The following is a 22982-nucleotide window of genomic DNA, read 5'->3' on the forward strand; positions in this document are numbered from 1 at the left end:
AGTGATCCATGATTGCCTGGAGACTATGGAAGCTACCTACTCCAGTCACCCAGATCTGATGGACACCCCTCTCAAGGACACTGAGACCTGGTTTTCTGATGGAAGCAGCTACGTTGTCAGCAGAAAAAGGCACGCTGGGTATGCAGTTACCACAAGGCAAGAGGTAATAGAGTCTGGATCCTTACCAACCAACACCACGGCACAGAAGGCTGAAATAATTGCCTTAACCTGGGCTTTAGAGGTGGCAAAAGGAAAGAAAATCAATATTTACACAGACTCGAGGTATGCGTTTGGGGTAGTCCATGCGCATGGAGCTATCTGGAAGGAAAGAGGACTTGAACTCACAAGGAAAGAGCATTAAACATGCACAAGAGATAATAAAACTGTTAGAGACAGTCCAGTTACCTGAAAAGGTAGCCATCATGCCCATCAAGGCACACCAAAAAGTGTGCTCTGAATCAGGGAAGGAAATGAGCTGGCCAACAGAGAGGCAAAAGAAGCAGCTAAAGATGAGGTTGTTGAGACACATGAGGCAGACTTAATCATAGATGGACTAAATTCTATTGAAGGTAAGCCAAGGTAAGTAAAAAAGAAAAAAGGCTGATTGAGAAAGAGAATGGAAGTTATAATCAAGAGGGATGGGCTGTTACAGATGAAGGGAAAGGAAGGCTTGTGATCCCCTCTTCCATGCTTTGGTCATTAGTCAAAGACGAACATGAGAAAATACACTGGGGAATAGATGCCTTGTATAATTACTGGAAAGACAGAATCCTAGCCAGAAACCTGCAAAGTACACTGATTCAGATGACTCGTCAATGTACCCTTTGCCTCCAAACTAATCCCAGAAATATTCCTGAACCAAAACTTGGGCAAATTGGGGAAGGCTATGGACCTGAGGGCAGCAATGGCAAATTGATTTTTCAGAAGTGCCCAGGAAAGGGGGGTACCGATACCCATTGGTGTTAACAGATACCTTCTTAGGGTGGCCAGAAGGTTTCCCTACGAGAACTGCCAAAGCGCGGGAGGTAACCAAAGCATTGTTACAAGAAATAATACCACGTTTTGGAGTCCCAGCCACAATGTCTTCAGCTAGAGGGCCACATTGTATTTCAAAAATTGTGCAGCAAACTAGCCACCATTTAGGCATAGACTGGGAACTTCATACTCCATATCATGCTCAGTCAAGCGGTCAAGTGGAAAAAATGAATCACTTGATAAAGCAGCAAATAATAATACTGAGACAAGAGGTGCAGTTACCTTGGCCTCAGGTTCTTCCATTGATGGGGTCTCTGAGGTCGAGATGACCCCGAGGTGTTAGAATGTCTCTTTTTCCCAGCCCCGAGACCGAAGAATAAGAAGGGCTTCCTTGGCTCTCGTTCTCAAGGTTGTTCATTTTTCTTATCTCTAACACTCTTTCTCTGACCCGCTGAGGTCTGTCTAGTGGGTTGGGTTCAGGCACACTGACCGCCCTCAGGGTGGTGTTATCTTATTATACTAAAAACTAGGTGTACTTTATTTACAATAATTTTCCAATACCTGTCACCTATGTTAGACAGTTTGTCTCTACTCTAATAAAGCAATGCAAAAGTGCCACCATCACAGCAGAAGATGGGGGGTAAGAAGAAGAAGCAGAAGGAGAAAGACAGAACACGCCCAGATTCCTCCATCTTGCTTCTTGAACCCCCATTCTAAAAACCCCCAAATTCTACATTTTTACCCGGTGCTAAATTCACTATCATTCTACTCAAACTCTTGTGGCTTGTACATCTTTGCACAAAGTTGGTAATTGTTTCCATGGGTTAAAATCGAAGGCATGGGTGTCTTTGACTTCATGCCAAGGTCTCTGAGCCCCCTGCCAGGGTCTCGAGTCCTTCAGGGCAGTCAGAGGAATATCCTGGGTTCTGACATTCCATTAGCATTATTATGAATCCAGACCAAAGCAAGAGTAAAGGAGAAACTGAGTGCCTTTGAAATACTGTATGGAAGGCCATATGGAATTCAAGAAGGGACAACACCCACTCAAGCAGGGGAAGAAACCCTACACAAATATGCGGTGGCCCTAAACAAACAACTTAGAGAAATTGAGAAACATGTGGCTGGGGCTTGAAGCAGAGAATTAGATGGACCAGTACATGATGTACAGCCTGGGGATTATGTATATGTAAGTCTTTTGCAGAGAAGACTCTGGAACTGCAGTGGGAAGGACCATTCCAAGTGCTCCTCACCATCTTTACTGCAATCAAGTATAAGGAACAGAGTGCCTGGATCCATCATTCCCAAGGGAAGAAGGCTCCCGAGGGACTCTGGAAAGTTACACCGGGTGACAGCAAACTGAAATGAAAACTTTCTCGGGAGAATAAATAAGGTGTGAGTAATATGATAAGCATAGTTTAAGAATAAAAGTTTGTAGTTATAATGGATAATCAGGGGAGTGTAGCCTGGAGAGTTGGGGCATATGTGATTATCATTATAGCCACAGCTAATGCAGTATCACTTTTATGTAATGTGACTGGTATAGATAAGTGCCACGTGAAAGCCTATGGCTCTGACTCCTGTAAGTCTCTGCATCAGATGCTAAAAGTTACAAATACAAGTGTGTGGGAAAGGAGAAATATTTGGGGATGGGAATATGTGTTTGTCCAGGATGGGTTCCATGAATTTCATCAAAAATCCATGAAACTTATTCAGATTGGCCCTGGATGCTGTGACAAATGCTTAACCAATTGCCCAAAATTTAGACTCATAATAGAAGGTTGTGCAATCAAGGATTTTAAGATTGATTATATTATAACTCAGTTTTGTACTGCTTCCCAAATGCATAGGGTTAAAATTACTCAACCAGTACCAACACTGAGAGAAACCATGACTACTCAAATCACCCTAGATCCCATGGTTCCCATAATGACCAAAACTGGACCGTATACTGTTAAGAAGGCTGGAATTCAAAAATTGCTGATTAAAATTGGGTAGAGATGGCAATGCAAGTAAATGCCTCTGCCATTTGGCCTGAGTGTGCTCCATTTTTAAGAACTGATTTTATGGACTGGACTATGTGGCTGCAGAAGCATATGCTTTATATGTCCAGAGAGAAGAAAGAGCTTACTGGATTATTGGGAATGGGACTAGGGCTTCTAAATACAATGGATTCTGAAGTATTAATGAACAAATTGACAGCACCTGGTAGTGATATGCTTAAGTTGCAACAACCTTTGCAATCTTCCTTGTGGGCATTAGGTACCAGCCAGGGGAAATTATCCAAAATATTGCCAGAATGGGAAAATACAGAAAGGACAAGATCATCAATTGATAATTGATACTTTAGGCACAGCTATTTTATGTTTTGGTAAATGAATTGAAATTTGCCCTGGGTAGCTGTCAAGGGTGAACTGGAGGTGTTCGTTGGTCTGGAGCAAAGTGTCCAGACTACTTAAAGTAGCGTTCTAAGTTGCAAGGCAAGATGTATTCTATTACTATCCGTGTGGGAGTTGTCTTTTGTCAAGTGGGCAGTTTGTCTTATCTCTCTCTCTGAGTGATCACAACCACTACTCCCTTGGGAGGAGACATCTGCTGATAACAGGCTATTGAACGCCACTGCATGACTGATAAAAACCATAGCATCCCATTGTGAGATGCTCCACCCAGAGGGAGGAGCCAAGCATTGCTACACAGATATAATCCAGAAGTTCTGAAACACCAGCACAGCTTCTCCACTAAATTTCCCAGAAGAACAGCAGCTGCCTCTTCTTCCACTAGATCTTCAGAAAAAGCATACACCCTTTTCTACAAGATCCCCTGCTCCAACAGAACCACACCTGACACTTCAAGAAGTCTGCAGCCACATTTCCAATTAGACTGCTACCAACACCCTGACCAACAGGGTGTCGAGTTCTGACTCTGTCAGTGTTGTTCTAGTGTATTGCATTGTTTTATATTATCCTTTTATTTTTTCTTCCCTATTAAAGAACTGTGTTTTCCTGCTCCCATATTTTTTGCCTGAGAGTCCCTTAATTTAAAATTCATAGCAATTCAGAGAGATGAAGAAGATTTCCATTTTCCATTTCAGGGGAGGCTCCTGCCTTCCTTAGCAGGCACCTGTCTTTCGAAACCAAGACAAGTAGCCAATGGGATGTAGATGCATGTAAAGTCACATCCCGCTAGGGTCCAGAGATGAGCTCTAGCTCTTATAATGGGTTGAGCCATCACTTCTTGTGCTGTTGTTATACTTTTGATTGGCTGATGGGACCTCAACACCCAATCAGTGATTAAGAGTTGATCTTTTAGGGTGGGATCCCATTGAAAAGTCAATCCATGAAATCTGGGTGACATACCCAGAACTACAAATTGAAATGGTAAAGCAGGATCCACCCAATGAGCCTGCCTCATGGATGGGGCATGAGATACCTTTTGGATAGATTCCCAGGCCTCTGGCGTGATGGGTCCTCACAACCTCGCAGGATGTTAAAGAGTGGTGCAAGGTCCTCCCATTGTGATTCCCAGAAGTGGACAAACCAAACTTCTGCTCTGCACAGTTGATGTAGGTCCCTTAGGGTTCTTGTGTTGTCCTTGATGGAGAGTTGCTGGGGTGCCATGGTCTGCTCGCCAATTTGAAGTTGCAGGTAGGTCCATGGGCGGGTACGCTGGATTTTTCCCTTGGCTCAGGAATCCCTGCTTCTTTGGTAGTTTGAGTAGTCCTTTTGAGCACAAGCTCAACATAAGAGCTAGGAGTTAGTCTCGGCACAGATTAGGATATCATCCATATAATGTAAAATTATTGCATCTGGAAATGTTTCTTGAATAGGTGAAAGGATGTGGGCCACATGCATTTGGCAAATGGCTGGTGAATTCTTCATTCCTTACAGAAGAGCTAACCAATGCCAATCTTTGAGGGGAGCTTGTCTATTTCAAGATGGTCCTGAAAAAGCAAATCTTAGCACATGTCAGGGATGGAGTGGAATATTAAAGAAACAGTCCTTGATGTCAATAATGGCTAATTTCCAATCCCGGGGCAACACTGAGGCTGAGGGCAGGCCAGGCTGGAGGGGGCCCATGTCCTCAATGATGGCATTGACTTTACGAAGGTCCTGTAGGAGCTGCCATTTATTTTTTCCAGGTTTTTTGATAACAAAGACTGGAGTATTCAAAGTGCTATTTGATGGAACAATATGCCTTTTGAGTAACTGTTCTTCTCTCAGGGTTTTGAGCGCCTTTAGCTTGGTTTCAGTGAAGGGCCACTGAACCACCCAAACTGGATCATCTCTTTTCCATGTGAGCAGAGGAGTGGTGTGCTCTGTACTGTCCCCAGCTAGAAATCCTGTGGTGGAGAAGGGATTTCTAGCCTGGTACCCCATTGTGATAGTATGTCTCTGCCCCACAGCATGACAGTTGCCCTCACTAGAAACGGTCCAACCATACCAATTTGGCCGCCAGCTCCTTCCCTGAAGACTGTTCTTTTACTTCTCATAGAAGTGGCTGCTCCTCCAGTTCCTGAGATGACACTATTTGTGGGGACAAGCTCCCATTCTTCTGGTCACACAGAGCGGGCGATGATGGTGGCATCTACTCCAGTGTCCACCACTCCTAAGAGAAAGACTTTAACCCCTTTGCTCAATAGGCCACATTCTGTGATGGGTCTGTCATGGCCCACAATCTCTGCCCAGAAAGCAGTAGGATTTTCAGGGACAATATCTGTAGAATCCGGTAATAAAAAAGCCTGAGCAATAGGTGTATGTTGAGGCAAAAACCAAGGGGGACTAGTGCATGCAACAGTCACTGTAATTTCATCATTCCATTGTACAGTTTGAACCTCCAGTAACACTTGTAAATAATCAAGTCAGAAACTAGAGTCCCCAATAACTAAAACGTCCCTTGGTGTTGTGAAATGGCCGGATTTACCAGTTGGAAGGTGGTAAATGATTTCATTAGAGAAATGGATTGCAAATGTGCTTACCAGTATGCTTCAGGTACCTGGTTGAACTTTTGGATAGGATTCCTGGAGTTTGAATTCCTTTTTATAGTAGGTGTCATCATAAATTACTTCCCTGCATGTTGGCTCTCTAAGGTGGTCAGGAGAGAGGCGTGAAATGGCTTGGCATTTGCTATTGTTGCACAGGCCCACCCGGCACTCAGCTGAAAGTTGCCCAGACGGCGTTGATGATTTGGTTGGTAAGCTGGCTGATGATAGAGCTGTTGGTGGCTTTGAAAGTGGGGACAGTATTTATAATGTTCTCTACAATCGGAACAAGATGCAGATGGACAGTTTGAGGAGGGGTGCCGCTGAACAAAATCACTGTTACATTCGGACCTTTAATTGTTATTTCCACAATGACTCCCACAAAAGGAGTTCAGTAGGCAAGAGGAGGAGAGACATCATGTGCTGGACGTCATGCGGCACAAGAGCATGGGCTGAGAAAGTCACATTAAGTAAATTTTTAAAGTAAGGTGACCTCCATCCATAGTCTTTGCAAGCCTTGCAAAGCTCTTTTAATTCCTTGTAAGGCATTGCTTCCCATTTTGGGCTCCTTCCCTGTTTGAACACAACTGGTGCGGCTAATTTCCCAGCTATCTCCCAATTTCCATCCCAAGCAGCAAACTTCCGCACCTCTGTCCAGTTATCCACAGGCTCGGTATCAGAGCTTGAGGAATCACTGGACTCCTCTGTAGAGGGGGGTGTTTGAATAAGAGGGGTGCAGGGCCTGCAGTTGACCGCTAAGGCTCAATGCCACGGGGTGCCGGTAACCAAGATGGCTTCCTTCCACTCACCATCATATCTACTTCCGGTCCCAGGGACATGGGAACCAGAAGTGTCATTGTTGCTAAGGGTGGAGCTGGAGGAGGGAAGGGAGACAGGGCCCGCATTGGAAAGGGAGGAGCCCGACGGAAGAGTGGGAGCGGGAACAGGAGGAGGGTCACGTACGCTATTTTGATGTGACAAGGTGAGAAATGTTGGTGAAGAAGGGCTCCAAATGGCAGATCCCCTCATGAGATCAGTGCCATTTTGGGCAGCAGGATTTGGCAGAATTCAGTCAGAAGGGCGGGTCCCCTCATGGGCCGGTACCCATTTTGACACATAAGAATCGATGGAGAGAAAGGGTAAATGGGCAGAGGAAGGAGGTTTAGGTTAGAACCCAGGATGGGTTGTACGGGCCCATCCTGAGAAGGGGACAGAGGAAGGCAGGAGATGGCAGAAGGCTGGTGGCACTCCTGCGCCTTTGGGCGGGTTCCAACTCCTGGCCTCTCCTGAGGGGACAAGGGTGATGGTACATGGGGAGAGGGATACAACAACTGGGGCTGTAACCGGCATGTAGAACTATTAACAGCTGCCAAACTTTTCCCCAAGCCTGCAATCATGTCATAAATTAAACGAAAAATAGGGTAAAACTTCCCAACTTGAAAATTCCCCTCTGATTGTAAGAGATACAATTTCCTCCCCATTATTTTTATCCCACAAACTAAGTGAAAGAACAGAATTCCGTGTTGCATCATTAAAATGTTTGAAGACTCAACAAATAAAAGCCCTTAAATTTGCCTTTGAATATTTAACATTCTTATCTATCATGGTCTTTTTAACTTGTATATAAACTTCCTGCTATGAGAAGGAAAGACTGGAACCCATCTCACACACTCTGCCCCCTAAGATATTAAAAGGAAACAAGAAAAATTGACCCCAACCAAACCAACACTCACCACATTGGTGGGTCAAAGGAAAAAATCTCCTAGAGGCTCCTGAGGAAGGAACCGGTCTTCTGCTTCCTCAGGAACTTACAGGAATGTTGGTCACCGCCTCCGAAAAGTCCACAGAAAATTGGAAATCTTTGGGGATCAGGAGCACCGAATGGACCGTGAAAATCCCAGGGCCATGGCCTCTTGGAGAGGCTTTTTAGGGACACTGCAGAACGGGTCCAGGTTTGGGGCTCCAGATGGCTCCACTCTGAAAGGGTCCAGGGACAAAGACAGGGAGAGGTAGAGGAGCCAGGATTATATAGTGGTACAAAAGGGCAGAGCCAACAGCAACAAGCAATCACCTGAAAGTGTGAGCGGGAAAAGGATTACAGTGACCAAAAGGGAAACACAAGGATAAACAGACAAGGGTACAGGCCAATGAGGGTACACAGAAACTGCTACAAGCTTGACCATATATGGTTAACAGGCGGTTGAATAGTCAATGGACCAACAGGTGGAATGGCACTAGGGTTGATTGACAGCATGTCACATGAGCCCATGGGAGGGGTTAAAATCTAGAGGACGTTCTTCCAGGGCATAGTTTCAGGAAGTCACCTGGCAGGCCCAGAGGTCTCCACAGGTGCAGTGGGTGCAGGCTCAGCCCCTTGGCCAGGCGCTCCATGCAGCCAGCACTGGCCTCTCCTTGCCACACAGCCCTGGAGCCAGGCTCTGGAGGGAGCAGCAGACTGGGCTGGGGCTCCATCGGCGCCCGCCTCGGGGCCACAGGAGCCTGGAGCAGAGCCTGCGTGGCCCAGGGAAGGCAGCGGCGTGTGGGGCGCAGGCTGGCGGCCCTGGCTGCAGCGCTGGGCAGGGGCGCAGCTGCCAGCTGCACTCACTGAGCAGCGCGGCCAGGGGGCTTCTGCAGCCCGAGGCTGGGGCTTGCAGGCCGTCCTTACCAGGCCCTTGCTGAACCTCCAGGTCTGATCCAGCCGCAGCACGTGTTGGAGATCCTTCCTGTGCAGGAATGTGGCTGAACAATGCAGTGTTTCCCGGGAGGCCTGGAGAGCAGCAGAGACCCCCAAATGGCACCACAGCCCAGGGCACGGGACCCGCACAGGTGCCTGTGCCAAGGCCAGGAGGAGGCTGCAGCCCACAAGGTGCCAGAGCAGGAGGCAGGCTTCTGGTGGAAGGGCTAATGTCCTTGTCCTTTTCTTCAAGGGCTGCCAGAGAGGGTAACAGAGCCACGGTCAGATCCTGGATCTGCAGGGAAATGAGGACACCCCCTGTGCCTGGGCCATGCCAGCCAGCTCTGGCCATGGCCAGGAGGGAGCAGGGAGCAAGGGGATGAGCCCAAAGCTACCGGACATTATTGCCCCACGTGGGCCTGAAGTCTGTGCGTGTGCTCTGGCCTCACCAGGCAGGGCGTGGCAAGGTGGGGTGGGGAGGGGCTGGGTGGGGCAGGGCGGAGCAGGGCGGGGTGGGGAGGGGCTGGGTGGGGCAGGGCATGGAGGGGAGCCCGTGTTTGTGGCCTGGGAGAGGCTGGGCCAATGAGGATGGAGCACAACAGGATGGAGCAGGGTGGGTTTGTGTGGGGCAGAGTGAAGTTGGGTGGGGTGGGGTGTGGCAGGGTGTGGCAGGGCTGGGTGGGGCAGGTTGTGGAGGGAAGCCAAGGCCCATGGCTCACCAAAGAACCTGATAGCCACCCGTCACAGAGACACCTGTGGGCTTTTCAGCCACAGCAGGGTGTGGCACAGGTACTGGACTTCTTGGCTCCTGTCCCCTGCCAGCTGGAGAGAGCGCCAGGAGGGTGTGCTTGGTGCGGGCTCAGCCCCTTTTCCAAGGGCTCCGTGTAGTCAGCACTGGCTTTCCCTCCCTTCACAGCCCTGCCAGGCAGTCAGCAGCCGCGGGCACTGGGCTCTGGAGGGGGCAGCGGGGCGGCTGCTGCCCGGGGAGCCGCGATGCCACCCTCCCCACAGCCCAGCTGGGCCAGGCTCCATTGGCACCCAGCTCAGGGCACAGGAGCCTGGAGCAGAGCCCACAGTGAAAGGAGCTGATGAAGAGGTAACTCATGTGTGCATGATTCCAGTATTAATGGTCAGCAATATTAAGCAGCTGCCAAAGAAGCAAGATGTGCTTTTGCCATTTTATGATAAGAGAAAGAGAATGCACCAAGCTAAGAGGAACAGAATGTGTTGAAACCACTGAAACAGCCAACGATGGACTGTGCATGCTTCAGAACGAAAGCTGGTAAGTGCAGACTGAATAAGACTGTTGGCCTTCATTGGAATGACCCCAGTGTAAGACTCGGAGCCTTCTTCAGTGGCACCACCAGAGTACACTGAACTTGCTGTCACGTATGCTAATGATATTAATGTCTTTTGGGAAGTAATTTTATAACCTCTCCTAACCAAGGAATGGAATGAAAGTACTTGAAGTGGAACCATATATTGTGCTGTGCAAAGTGCTGAGTGTGCCTGTTAGGAGGAATGCTGGAAAATCCCAGCCTTACAGAGATGGGGCCACTGAGAGGCATTTTAAAAATTTTATTCCATTACCAGTCTCACAGAAGGGTGAGACATAAGAGATGGAAAACCTAACACCATTCTATCAGAAGCCACCCTGTTTCCTGGTTACAATTCCTTATCAATGTTTTTCAGCCACTTCCTTTTGCCACACAGTGCTGCTAATACTTCTAACCCCAACCACCAATTATTTTACCCCACGTGGTCTTGCTGCAATGCATCTTTCACAGTTCTAGTTGTCCAAAATATCAGGTCTTTTTGCAAGGCCATCTTTTGAAACTTGTTTCTAGTTCAATCTCTCTCTCAACAATGTCATCTTTATTCCATGGCCTTCCTAAGACAGCACACCTTATCTCAGAGTTTGCATACAGATGTACAAGAGCCTGTGAGCTTTCAGTCAGGTTTTGAGAATCCTTTACAAATCCATTTCTCACAGAGGAGCAATCCCCACGTAGCCAGTGCCAAATAAAGCAAATGCCCACCTCACTGAGTCAGTCTCTTTGGTGGCTCTCGGCTCAGTGTTGGAGCCAATCAGTTCTTTTCTCAAAATGTTAAAACCAAGTTGTATCTATGAACTAAAGCACAGCATCTGGTTGTGGCAAAACAAACACATTGCTTGTCCTTCCTTCAACCTTTGTATTTGTGGACAGGTTTGTTTTCTTGATTGCTGGATTAGGTACACACTCTTACATACACTGCAATGATGAAGAGAAAGCCCATCCCAGTCAGTGCCAGTATCACAACTGCAGGATGTAGCTTAGGCTGGAAAAGCCTGGGGCAGTTGGGGACCATCCAAGCGAGTTTTCCCACCAGTGATTCTCTCCATGCCTCTTCATTTGTTCTAGGACATGATGTGCCTTTTCTATATTGTGATGCACGCTGATCAGTGTCTTCTGACTTTTCTTCTTCCGCTGTTGTAGCAGTTTGTGCAGGCCACGATGTTCCAACAGTTTTTTGACCATGGTAATGTTCATTTCAATTGGTGGTGGAGAAAAGTTGACGTGTAGGCTCTGTAACACAGCTTCTGGTAGGTAATAGTTGAAATCACATCCTGCTCTGTTAGTAAAGTTACAAATACTGACTTCTGAGTGCTTGGCAAGCTGAGTGTGTTACCTACTGTTAAGTGGTCACTGGGGGTTCTGAAACACAGACGTCCTTGCCTTATCCATACGAGGATGGATTCAGGGTCATTGTTGGAGGAGATTTCCATGTGACAGACCCTTTGTTCTGGGCTTTCAGAGGGTTACTTTCACCTAGTCTTGAAGGGTGTCTTGTGGTGAGGGGGAAATCTCATGGTCATTTGTGCCAGGAACTGTCCCTGTTTCCTGCCCTGGGACATCCACAGCTTGGGGTGACATCAGGGCAGGTGTAAGCCCCACCTGGGATCCCACCGAGGGTGGGGCCAGGGCTGCCTCTTCCCTTCCAGGGCAGGAATGGGAGGGGTGGCTGTGGGGGTGTTGGGGTGTTCATGTTTATCTAGCCGGGGGTATGGCTGCGTTTTTTAACTTGGCACTAGAATCTGATCTGCCTGCCTTCAAGGTTTCTGCTGGCTGATCCTGAGATCCACTGCTGCTTGATCTGATCTGCCTGCCCTCTCTGTTTTCTGCCTGCTGCTGCTGATGGTGCTGAGACTGCTTGCTGCCCGTGGAAGCAATTGCTCCCCAAAGGAGCAATTTCCCCTCTTCCCCCTCACCCGAGACTCCATCACAGCTGGGAACGGTGCCGCGCTCCCGTTGGAGCGCCCCCTGCTGGCTGGGGGGAATCATTGCACCTGCCCGGCCTCCCTGGGGCCTGCCAGCGCCCTCTGCCGGCTGTGCTTGTAACTACACCAAAGGGGAAAGTGGTGCTTGACGGGTGGAAAACTCCTGTTATTGTTTTCTCTTGTACTTTGTTGTTCATTCTGCTTTATATATATATATATATAAAACATATATATATATATATATATGTGTATATATATAGCAGAGAACTGTTATTCCTTTTCCTTTCTTTTTGCCTGGAAAGCCTGTAATTTGGAAGTTGTAATAATTTGGCAGGAAGGGGTCATCTTCTCCGGTCCAGGAAGGTTCTAGCTTTGCTTGGCAGACATCTGTCTTTTAAAACCAAGACAATTACTTGTGCCCAGTATATGTCATGAAAGCATGGAGAGGAAATGTGAAAAGAGAATAACAGCTCTTGGGTAACCCATTTTCATACAGGATAAAGAACCTCCTTAATTGGCACCATGTGGTCTGGCTTACCACTTTTGGTTGGCACATGTTTGTGGCTATATTTTTCCAATTTGCAGCTCCTTATGGCAACAAGGGTCTTGTGACTAAGAGCACTGTGGCTGTTGGTCGCGGCACAGACTATGCCCCGGCCAGGTGACGACGACAACAGGGGCACGACAGATCCCCCTCACAAGCTCGGCAAATCTCAGCACAAGCAGTGGTTTGGCGCAGGAGGAAAAAAGGCAGCAGCACGGGTCTTGGGGGTGAAACAGGGGTGTCTTTATTTCATGACCAGCTCCCAAGACAAAGACTTGGGGTGAACAAGAGCCTATATAACATCACTCAAGAGGAGGGGTTTAGGGTAGCAAACCAATAGGGGAGGGGTTGAAGGCCGGACATTTTACACTTGAACCAATAAGGGAGCAACAGGGAGGGACATTACGTGGGTAAGCCAACAGGGTTCTAAAAGATACATGTGGGAACTCAGCACATCACTCCGGAACTCCAGAGTTACCGAGAGAACCCTTAGAGGGGGGTCGGAAATCCTGGAATGGTGCCAGGATTGTCTGGTAGCTTGATTTTGATCCTTCTAAGGAGGTGACACCTGTTTGAGAACGTGAGAGCCACTTGGGAGTGAAGGGTGCAAAAAAGATATAAGTACAGGGTGAAATATAGATTTTGGGGTTTTTGGTACAGGGGGGTTATGGAGACAAGATGGAGGGATCAGGGCGTGTCTCGTCCTTCTTCTTTCTTCTTCTTGTCATCCATTTTCTGTGGTGATGTTGGCACTTGGGGATGGGTCCATGGTGAAGGTGCACTTGCTAATGTGGGTGAAAGGTATTGGGAAATAAAGGTAAATATGATATATGTCGTTTTTAGTATAAAAAGACACGACCGCCCCATGGGTGGTCAGAGTGCCCTTGGCTGCCTTGCAGGTCAGACATCTGTTGGGCAGAAAGAAAATTCTGTAGATAAGAAATAATAAACAATCTGAAGACCAAGTAACTGAAGAGTCCAGACTCGTCCTTTGAAGCGCGGGCTGCCCCAGAACCACCCTACCCGTGTCCGGGCAGAGACAGACAGCTGAACCAGACATCTGGCATCCCTAGGTGGGCACAAGGCGGCAGCTGGCGGGCATCTGCTGAGCCCCGGTGGGCTCTGGTGTGTACCTCTCACAGAGGGGCAACCTTGAAGCGCCGAGTGGGCAGCTCCCAAGCTGGACCTGTTCCCAGGAGAACGCTGATAACTCCTTGGGAAAGTGGCCAGAGGAGTCTGAAGACGCAGCAGCCACTGAGAACAACCCACTCCACTTCTGCCGAAGAGGGTTCGTAGCAGAACAGCCCCGATCGGAATCGGAAAGGTGCCTCTGAATCCATCTCCTGTGACCTGCAGGCTGGTGACCAGGAGCCTTCGGACTGCTCTGACGACAAATTTGGTGAGAAGGTCAAAACTTAAGAACATGGGGGGTGTACTCTCCCAGGAACAATTAGAGATTCTGTCCGACCTACAAGGCGTGGGGACCTACACACGGTGGGGATCCCAAAGAAAAAGCTTAAAGATCTGTTGCTATGGGTGTGGTGTAATTACCCGTAGTCAGAGACGCGTCTGTTGTTTGAAGAAGTGGGTTTTTGGCAGGAAATTATTAGGCACCTCTATCTCTTAGCTACAAAGGATGATAAGACGGCCTTGAAACTGCTGTCTTCTGCAAGAATTTTGTTAGAAGCGACCTCAGCTCAGGCTAGGGGGTCGGCCAGGCAACAACTTGCTATAAATCCCACAGGGGCGGAGGGAGGAGAGCAAGGCTCGAAACGGAGATGGGATCCGATCCCAATTGGCCCAGGGGAAACAGCTCCCGAGGAAGGGGAGCAGGGAGAAATGTCATTGCCTTCAGTCTCACCATCCCGAAAACCCAAGGGACTTCCAAAACGTCCTGAAACCCCAGAGAGTACAGGGCCTTCAGGCTCCGACTCAGGCACAGACGACACCATTCCAATCCCAGACGAGTTAAGGTTCTCTCCCAGCGAGATCGAGGAAACTGGTCGTTCCTTAAGAGCGTACCTTCCCGATTCGCAGGAGTCAAAGGGAGATGGGATGAAACACGTGGTGGAGTCAGGAAGGGGGGTCGAAGGGGGACCAGAGGGAAGGAGGGATGCGCTTTCTCGCGGTGGGCGTGGCGCAGCGGCGGCGCTAGCTGGCGGGAGGGGCACGGAGGCAATGGGAGACACGGGTTCTGGTGCGGCTTTTGCGAGCGCAGCGTCGAGGGCGGCGGCAATCTCGGCTGGCACGGTGCCAAAATTGCGCTCGACGTGCAAGGCTCGCGGGACATTCGGGGAGGGCTCTCAAACCCGTGGAAGCATCAGACACGGGCAATGAGGGTGGAGCAGCTGCAGGGCTCCAGCCAGCTACCGTGGGGAGACGTGAGGAATGTGCAGTGATGATGTCAAACCCGGAAGTCGGGACGCGGAGATTGGCCCGAATCGTGGCGCGAATGGGGATACCGGCAGGGGGAGGGCTGCATGTTCCGGCGGGGGGTGTACATACGGCATCAGAGGAGGAGGAGAGAGGGTCAGGAACGGATCCTAGGGAGGAGACTTCAGAGGCGGAGCTGGGTAGAGACAGTGACGTCAGTTCAGGTAGGCAGGAAGCGTTCCCGATGGCGCACGTGCATGGAAAGTACAGGCAGAGCGCGGTCAGAGGCGGGTCCGATCCCCTGCGACGTCTCGGGTGAGGAGGAGGGGCCATGCTCAGGGTTCAACATACCAGGGCTCCACCCCCTCTCCGATCCTGATGCCTTCAGTTTCAATCCCTGTGGTCCAAACCTCTTCCATCCAAGGGAGACATTCACGTATTCAACCTTCACTGTCAGCTCAGTCAACAGCCATGCAGACTCGGTCTCAAACATGATTGCAAGCATTGCAGTCTGTTGAACAGGAGCCGATCGAGTTTGTGTCCCCATCACGGTCGTCCAGGCAGATGACAGCGCCACCTAATGGGGGGATGACCGCAGTGCAGGACATGCCAGGCCTGTTCGACAGTGCCACAACGCCACCTGCTGGCGGGACTGCAACAATGCAGTGATTTTTTCCAACAACGTATAAAAAGAAAACTACATCAAAGAAAACAACAACAACACAACAAATGGACAATCTTTCGTCAACTTCGGGATATCACGAAATTGAAGACAATTCAGATGAAGCGCAATCACAAGGAGAAGACATGATACGAATCACAGCATCAGAAAGAATTTCGGCATGGATGTTTTCGGCAGCGGAAGCAGCAAAAAATCTTCTGCAGTCTTTTGATATAGCAAGAAGAACACAATCACGAGAACCTCAAGTTTCTTTTTCAGATTTGGGAACGAGACCAAAAACTTCAAAACAAAGAATGTGGAACAAAGAATCACCAAGGACCTCCACGATTCCATTGTGCATGCAACTGCCAATGGGGTTTTCAGAGGAGGAAGAAGAACAGCCAATGGAACCATAGACTGGAAAAAAATAAGAAAAATGTTGGCAAAAGAAAAGGGTTTGATTAAAGGATCAGGAGATATAATAATGCCAGTGACATACGATGCACAAGGTCAAAATCCAAGGTGGGAAAGGTTGGGTCATGAAGTAGTCAAAGACTTAGCAAAGGCCATTCAAATTAATGGGCTGAATTCACAATTCTTCAAACAACTCCTGAGGGGGACATTCAATATGTACGACCTCACACCATATAGATATCCGAAGCCTTGTGTCAATGATTCTCACGGACACACAGAGTCTCATCTGGGAAAGAAGATGGCGAAGGTATCTCACAGAGTTGAGAAACAGTTATCAAGCTGTGCCAAATGCAAATCTCACAGAGGCACAGTTGGCAGGGGATCCTCCAGATGACAATCCAGCAGAGCAAGCAGCACGACTTCCACGACGAGTGTTGAATGACATCAAGGAAGCAGCACGCAGAGCGATCTTGCAGATCGCTCCTGCGGGAGTTCCGGATGTTCCATTCTCATGCATCAGGCAAGGTCCCATGGAACCATTCTCGTCATTCATAGATCGACTCTCACAAGTTGCGGATCGACAAGTGACTGATGAGGCAGTGAAAAGACCTCTCATGGAAAGTCTAGCCTTTGGCAATGCCAACCCAGATTGTCAACAGGTAATCAGCACAATTGGCAGAGCTGGTGGAGGCATGCAGCAAGGTGGGAACACCTCGGCATGTCGCGTCAATCGTGAGGAAAGAGCTGAGAGGAGAATGGGAAGAACAGATGAAAAAACACTCGGAAAAGCAGCCGGAAGACAAGGTGGTGGAAAAAATTCTGGAAGAAGTGCTTCAACAACAAAGCAAAGTTCTTGCAACCATCCAGAAAAAGAACAATTCGTCAGGAGGACAAAAATGCTACAAGTGTGGAGCGTTTGGGCATTTGAAGAAGAATTGTCCACAAGCGCACGCACAAGTGCAGATGCAAAAACCAGAAAAGCCACTTGGTGCACGATGCAGAAGAGGAAGACACTCTGTGAAAGAATGTTATTCTCAGACGGACGTGGAAGGGAATCCTTTACCGTATCAGGGAAACGGGAAAAGGAGCGCGCCCACAAACCGTCAGCGCGCGTTGACACAAGTGATGGCGGTGACACAACAGCAAACAGAACAGTCATCGGAGAACGTCAAGCAGACACCCTCAGCAAAGTCTTCAGCCAATTCCCAGTGACCCAGACCTCCTTCCACCAGGAGCACAGTGCACATTGGCAGCTTCAAAATTAGTATGCTTTCTGGATGAAAGACATGCGGAGATTCCAACAGGTATCCGCGGAGATTCATGTAAGAGACAAGATTTCTTAATAATAGGACAGGACAAAAGCAGCATCCTTGGACTCATTGTTTATCCAACAGTTGTTTCAGCGGACAAAAATACAGAGCTGACAGTTTTGGCAAAAGCGCTTCGTCCACCGTTGACTGTGGCAGAAAACACTCAGGTCACGAGAGCTTTCGCCTTGCCACCACACGCCATTGAAGAAGTCATGTCAATCTTCGATGAGGAAGGGCTTCCTTTGAAGGAGCATGTTGAAATACATACTACATGGATAAAGCACATATGTCGAGACCCACCCACACTCACTTGTCAGTTGGCTTGTGGAGACAGAACAATAGCGGTCAGAGGCATGCTCGACACAGGGGCAGATGTCACAGTAATATCTTACGTCTTTTGGCCCCACAATTGGAGCTTGATTGCACCTTTGGGATCTCTCTCAGGCATAGGGGGAGTTTCTCTGTGTCTGCAGAGTGAGAATTCCATCATTGTCATGGGACCAGGAAACAAGACAGCGATCATTCGTCCTTTCGTTGTGCAGAAGCCAATCACAGTTTGGGGATGAGATCTTTTGGCACAATGGGGCACAAAGATCAAGGTGGATTTTTAGTAGGGGTCACTGCGGCACTCGCCACACTGAAGTTGACTTGGAAAACAGATGATCCAGTTTGGGTGGATCAGTGGCCCCTGGAGCGAAAAAAATTGAGTGCGCTGAAAAACCTGGTCCAAGAACAATTGCAGAAGGGACACATCAAGCCAACAAACAGCCCTTGGAACTCTCCAGTGTTCATCATCAAAAGAAGCTGTCAGGCAAATGGAGGCTGTTGCACGATCTCAGGAAGATCAACGAAGTTCTCGAAGACATGGGACCGCTTCAGCTGGGTCTTCCATCTGTTTCGATGATTCCTAGAGATTGGCCGCTTGTGGTCATTGACCTCAAGGATTTTTTTTCAGTATTCCGCTTCATCCAGATGATGTTCCAAGGCTTGTCTTTTTTGTTCCAAGTATTAACAAGGAAACCCCTCTGCAGCGGTACCATTGGATGGTTCTTCCACAGGGCCACAAGAACTCGCCAACAATCTGCCAATAGTATGTGGCATGAGCTTTGTCACCAGCGCGGAAGAAATTTCCGAAGGTGAAAATCATTCATTATATGGATGATTTGCTCATTGCGGCACCAACACAACAAGAGCTGCAAAAAGCTCGTGACTGTGTGATTGCAGAAGTGCAAAAGGCAGGTCTGGAAATCAGTGTTTCAAAGATTCAGGAGGTCGCGCCTTGGAAATATCTAGGGTGGAAGATCTTGGAGAAAACAATAAGACCACAAAAAATGGAGATCAGCACAAAAGTCAACAATCTGCATGATTTACAGCAACTGCTAGGAGAGATCAACTGGATGAGATCAATTTTGGGAATCACGAACAGTGACATTCCAGCGTTGCTCAATCTCTTGAGAGGAGACACAGATATTTGATCTCCCAGGACACTCCCACGGGAAGCAAAAAAAGAATTGGAGAAAGTTACAGATGCTATTCAGAAGAGACAAGCACATCGATTCGTTGCATCGTTGCCTTTTCAGTTGGCAGTGCTGGGAAGGAAACCGCAATTCCATGGTTTGATCTTCCAATGAGATTCATCTCAAAGAGATCCTTTGATAATCATAGAGTGGATTTTCTTACCATACAGGCCTTCAAAACCAATTCTCACAGATCTGGAGATGGCAGCACAGATCATCATAAAGGCGAGAACAAGGTTGCTGACAATGGCAGGACGAGAATTCTCAAAGATTTATTTACCTTTGAAGAAAGATTATTTCAACTGGGCGATGCAGAAATCAAAAGATTTGTTAATCGCATTGTTAGCTTTTCCAGGAACCTGCACAATCAATTTTGTGCAATTTTCCACAGCACAAAATGTTGCAATCACATATATGTTACAGAGCAAAGCCAAGAATAAGTGAAGAACCTCTGGACGGGATCACAGTGTTCACTGATGGCTCAGGGAAGACACATAAATCAGTGATCATGTGGATGAACTCAACGACAGGGGAATGGGAATCAGATGTGAAGACGGTTCAAGGCTCTCCACAAATTGTGGAATTGGCAGCTGTTGTCTGAGCATTTCAGTTGTTTCAACAACCGCTCAATTTGGTCACGGATTCCGCATACGTTGCGGGTGTGGTCAGATGATTGGAAGGTTCACTCTTGAAAGAAGTCAGCAGTAAAGTTTTATATTCATATCTGGCAAGCATGAAAACATTGCTAGAAAGCAGGGAACAAGAATATTTTATCACTCACATCAGAGCGCACACAACACTGTCGCAGACATCTTTCATGAAAAATCCTTTCTTAGGATTTTTCCTTGTAAGAAGCTGCAGTTTCAGCAACCAAAAGTAAACAATGGTTATCTGCTGCTGTGGAATGCAACAGATAGACCTGTGATTGGTCTCCTGTGGATGTTGGGATTTCCTGACCACTCATGGCAGAGCTGGCTCTTGCTCTGTCGGAGACACAGATCTTTGTTATTCATTCTTTTCTATTCTTAGCTTAGCTAGCTTCGGAAGAAACCTTTTCCTTTCTATTGCTTTTTAGTATAGTCTAATGTAACATATATCATAAAATAATAAATCAAGCCTTCTGATCATGGAGTCAACATTCTCGTCTCTTCTTCCTCCTGAAAACCCTTGTGACCACAGTCACAGACAACCAAGAGACTGTGAGTTCTGTAGCAAGCAAGCTCAGGAATGATGAGACCATCGTCCATGGCCTGATACACACTCATGTCTCTTCTGTGGTTGAGTTTCAAGGATGAACAGGAAAAATTCAGAGAGAAGATGAGAAAGGAGCTAAGCAAGAATAGTTCCCATGTAACACCAGTGCACACCTGTGAGAAACAACTGCTCGCTTTGAAAATTTAAAAAAGGTTTATTAAACCTTGACAAAAATACAACAAAAGGACTACAAAAGGAAAAATTTGCAGCGCTGGGGACTGCTGTTGTGCATACCAGGTGGCAGGTTCATCTTCAAGATGGATGCTCAGTCTTTTATACACCTGGGGGTTGCATCAGCCAGCCCTGGCCCCTCCCAAGGTCTGTCAGCCAGCTCTTCTTTGCCATTTATCATTGGAGACTGCTTTCTTGTAACTGGATTGGAGATCAGGTGTTGCCATGCCACCCCCCTTAAGCACCAAGCTTGTCCATTCCCAACTGCCCCATGCAAGGGGCACATGTGCAGCCTTCTTTGTACCTGTCCTAGACAACCCCGGCTGTCTGATGGTAACAATACAGGGGGGGAAAAGGGAACTATGGGGAGAGCAGAGGACATCTAAACTACAATAACATAACTATACATCATTAAAGCTTTTCTTAATATTCACACAATAGTTATCCCTGAATTGCCAGAGCCAATCATCTCATTATCCATCTGTAACAAAACCAGAGGCCCCAGTGTCAGTGCCCAACATCCCCAGCTAGGGAGAGGGAGTACACCCCATGAGTTGACCTGTGGCTCTTCCTGGATGGCCAGGTAGAGGCCAGGGAAAATTGTGTCTTTTGGGCTGTGTGAGAGCCATAGAAATCCAAGGCTTTTGTTGGCATTGGTGCACAGTGTACTCCAATCCCATCAGGACATGTGGGGGCAGAGCCCGTTTCTATTGCTGGGGTGATGGGGGATCGCAGTGAAATGATACACGGAATAAATAGACTCCACACCCTGATGTAGGTATGAAGTGGACTTGTATTGTCAGCGCCTGGCACCAGCACAATAGCTCTCGTGAAAACTTGTGCCCTGAGCCCTGGTCTGAGCCACATCTTTATTCACAGAGGTGTTCCATATACATCACATTGCACAACCTTTCCGTGCATATTCGCCCCTTGGCCCCGCCTCTCCTGGCCTCAGATGGTAATGAGATCCACGCCCTTCTGAGCATGCGTTGTTCACGGTGGTGGTTGCATGGGGGTCTTTTGGTGGTCTCTGAGGCTGAAGGCCGTGGTCTTCCTCATGATTGATCTTTTGAACTTTTGTCCTTTGCACGCCTGCTTTGGTCCCTTGGTGCTTATCTGAGTACGTCTGTTGATTTTGATCAGCTTGGAGACAGAGGAGCCCCTTTATTTAGGTTTCTTGCATTCCTCAGTCTTCTCCTGGTATTGTTCTTCATGCAAGAAGCTTCAGAAATTTGCATTTTCCTATGCCCTTTGTACCATGGCAGAGGTTTCTTAAGTAAAAGGTTAAAATTCAATGCACAAATCTACAAGCTAAAACTTAAATGCTTAATTCATATTGCTAATTTAAGCAATCCCCAAAACCTCCATTTCAGCAGCAGTTGACCCTGCTGGAAGCTGAGGAGAGTTAGACTGGGAAAGAGTGGAAGAAACATCCTATTGTGACTGGCCCAGAGGCCCCGTCTATTCTGGGCATAGATTTCCTCCAGAGTGGTTATTTCAAAGACACAAAAGGACTCAGTGGGCTTTTGAAACAGCTGCTGTGGAGGCAGAGGGCGTTAGGCAAAGGAAAGTTCTTGCTTGGGATGTCCGAAAATCCTGCTGCTCTTGGACTCTTGAAGGCAGGAGAACAACAAGTACCAATTGCCACCTCAGAGGTGCATTGACCACAATATCAGAGAAATTGGGATGCCATGATCCACATCCACAAAATGATCCAAGAGCTGGAGAGCCAAGGGGTGGTCAGCAAGGCCCACTCACCCTTCAACAGCCCCATTTGGCCTGTGCACAAGTCTGATGGAGAATGGAGATTGACTGTGGACAATTGTGCCTTGAATGAAGTGACTCCACCGCTGGACGCTGCTGGGCCGGACATGCTGGAGCTCCAGTACGAGCTGGAGTCCAAGGCAGCAAAGTGGTGTGCCACTACTGACATTACCAATGCATTTTTGTCCATTCCTCTGGCAGCTGAATGCAGGCCTCAGTTTGCCTTCTCCTGGAGAATCATGCAGTACACCTGGAACCAACTGCCCCAGGGGTGGAAACACAGCCCCACCATCTGCCATGGACCGATCCAGGCTGCACTGGAAAAGGGTGAAGCTCCAGAACATCTGCAGTACATCAGTGACATCATTGTGTGGGGAACTGGGAAATGGAAGTATTTGAGAAAGGAGAAAAAATCATCCAGATTCTGCTGGAAGCCAGCTTCTCCATCAAAAAGAGCAAAGTCAAGAGACCTGTCCAGGAGGTCCAGTTCCTGGGAGTAAAGTGGCAGGACAGACAATGCCAGATACCCCTGAGGTAATCAACAAGATCACAGCAATGTCTCCACCGACCAACAAGAAGAAAACACTGACTCGTGGATGGTAGACATTGCTCTGTGGAGGCCTTTCCTGGCTGGAAAGGTGGAAAAAGGCCAATTGGCAGCATAGGGGAAAAGCAATCTGGGCTGCAGACGAATGGCAAGACATTTCCAGGCGGGTAGAGAAGCTCCCTGTGAAAGTCTGTCATGTGGGTGCCCACGTGCCCCAGAGTTGAGCTAATGAGGAGCACTGAAAGAATGAAGAGGTGCATCAGGCTGCAAAAATCGAGGTGTTACAGATAGGTTTGGATTGGCAACACAAGGGACAGTTGTTCCCAGCTCGATGGGCCCATGGTGCCTCAGGCCATCGGGGCTGAGATGCCAGCTCTAAGTGGGCACGAGAGCCAGGGCTGGATGTAACCATGGGCAGCATCTCCCGGGATATCCATGATTGTGAGACGTGAGCTGCCATCAAGCAAAGCTAAGCGGGTGCAGCCCCTCTGGTATGGGGGCCATGGTTCAAACAGAATATGGCGAGGCCTGGCAGATTGACTAC

This window comes from Agelaius phoeniceus, chromosome 17 (genome assembly GCF_051311805.1).
Source record: "Agelaius phoeniceus isolate bAgePho1 chromosome 17, bAgePho1.hap1, whole genome shotgun sequence".
In the NCBI taxonomy this organism is placed as follows: Eukaryota; Metazoa; Chordata; class Aves; order Passeriformes; family Icteridae; genus Agelaius; species Agelaius phoeniceus.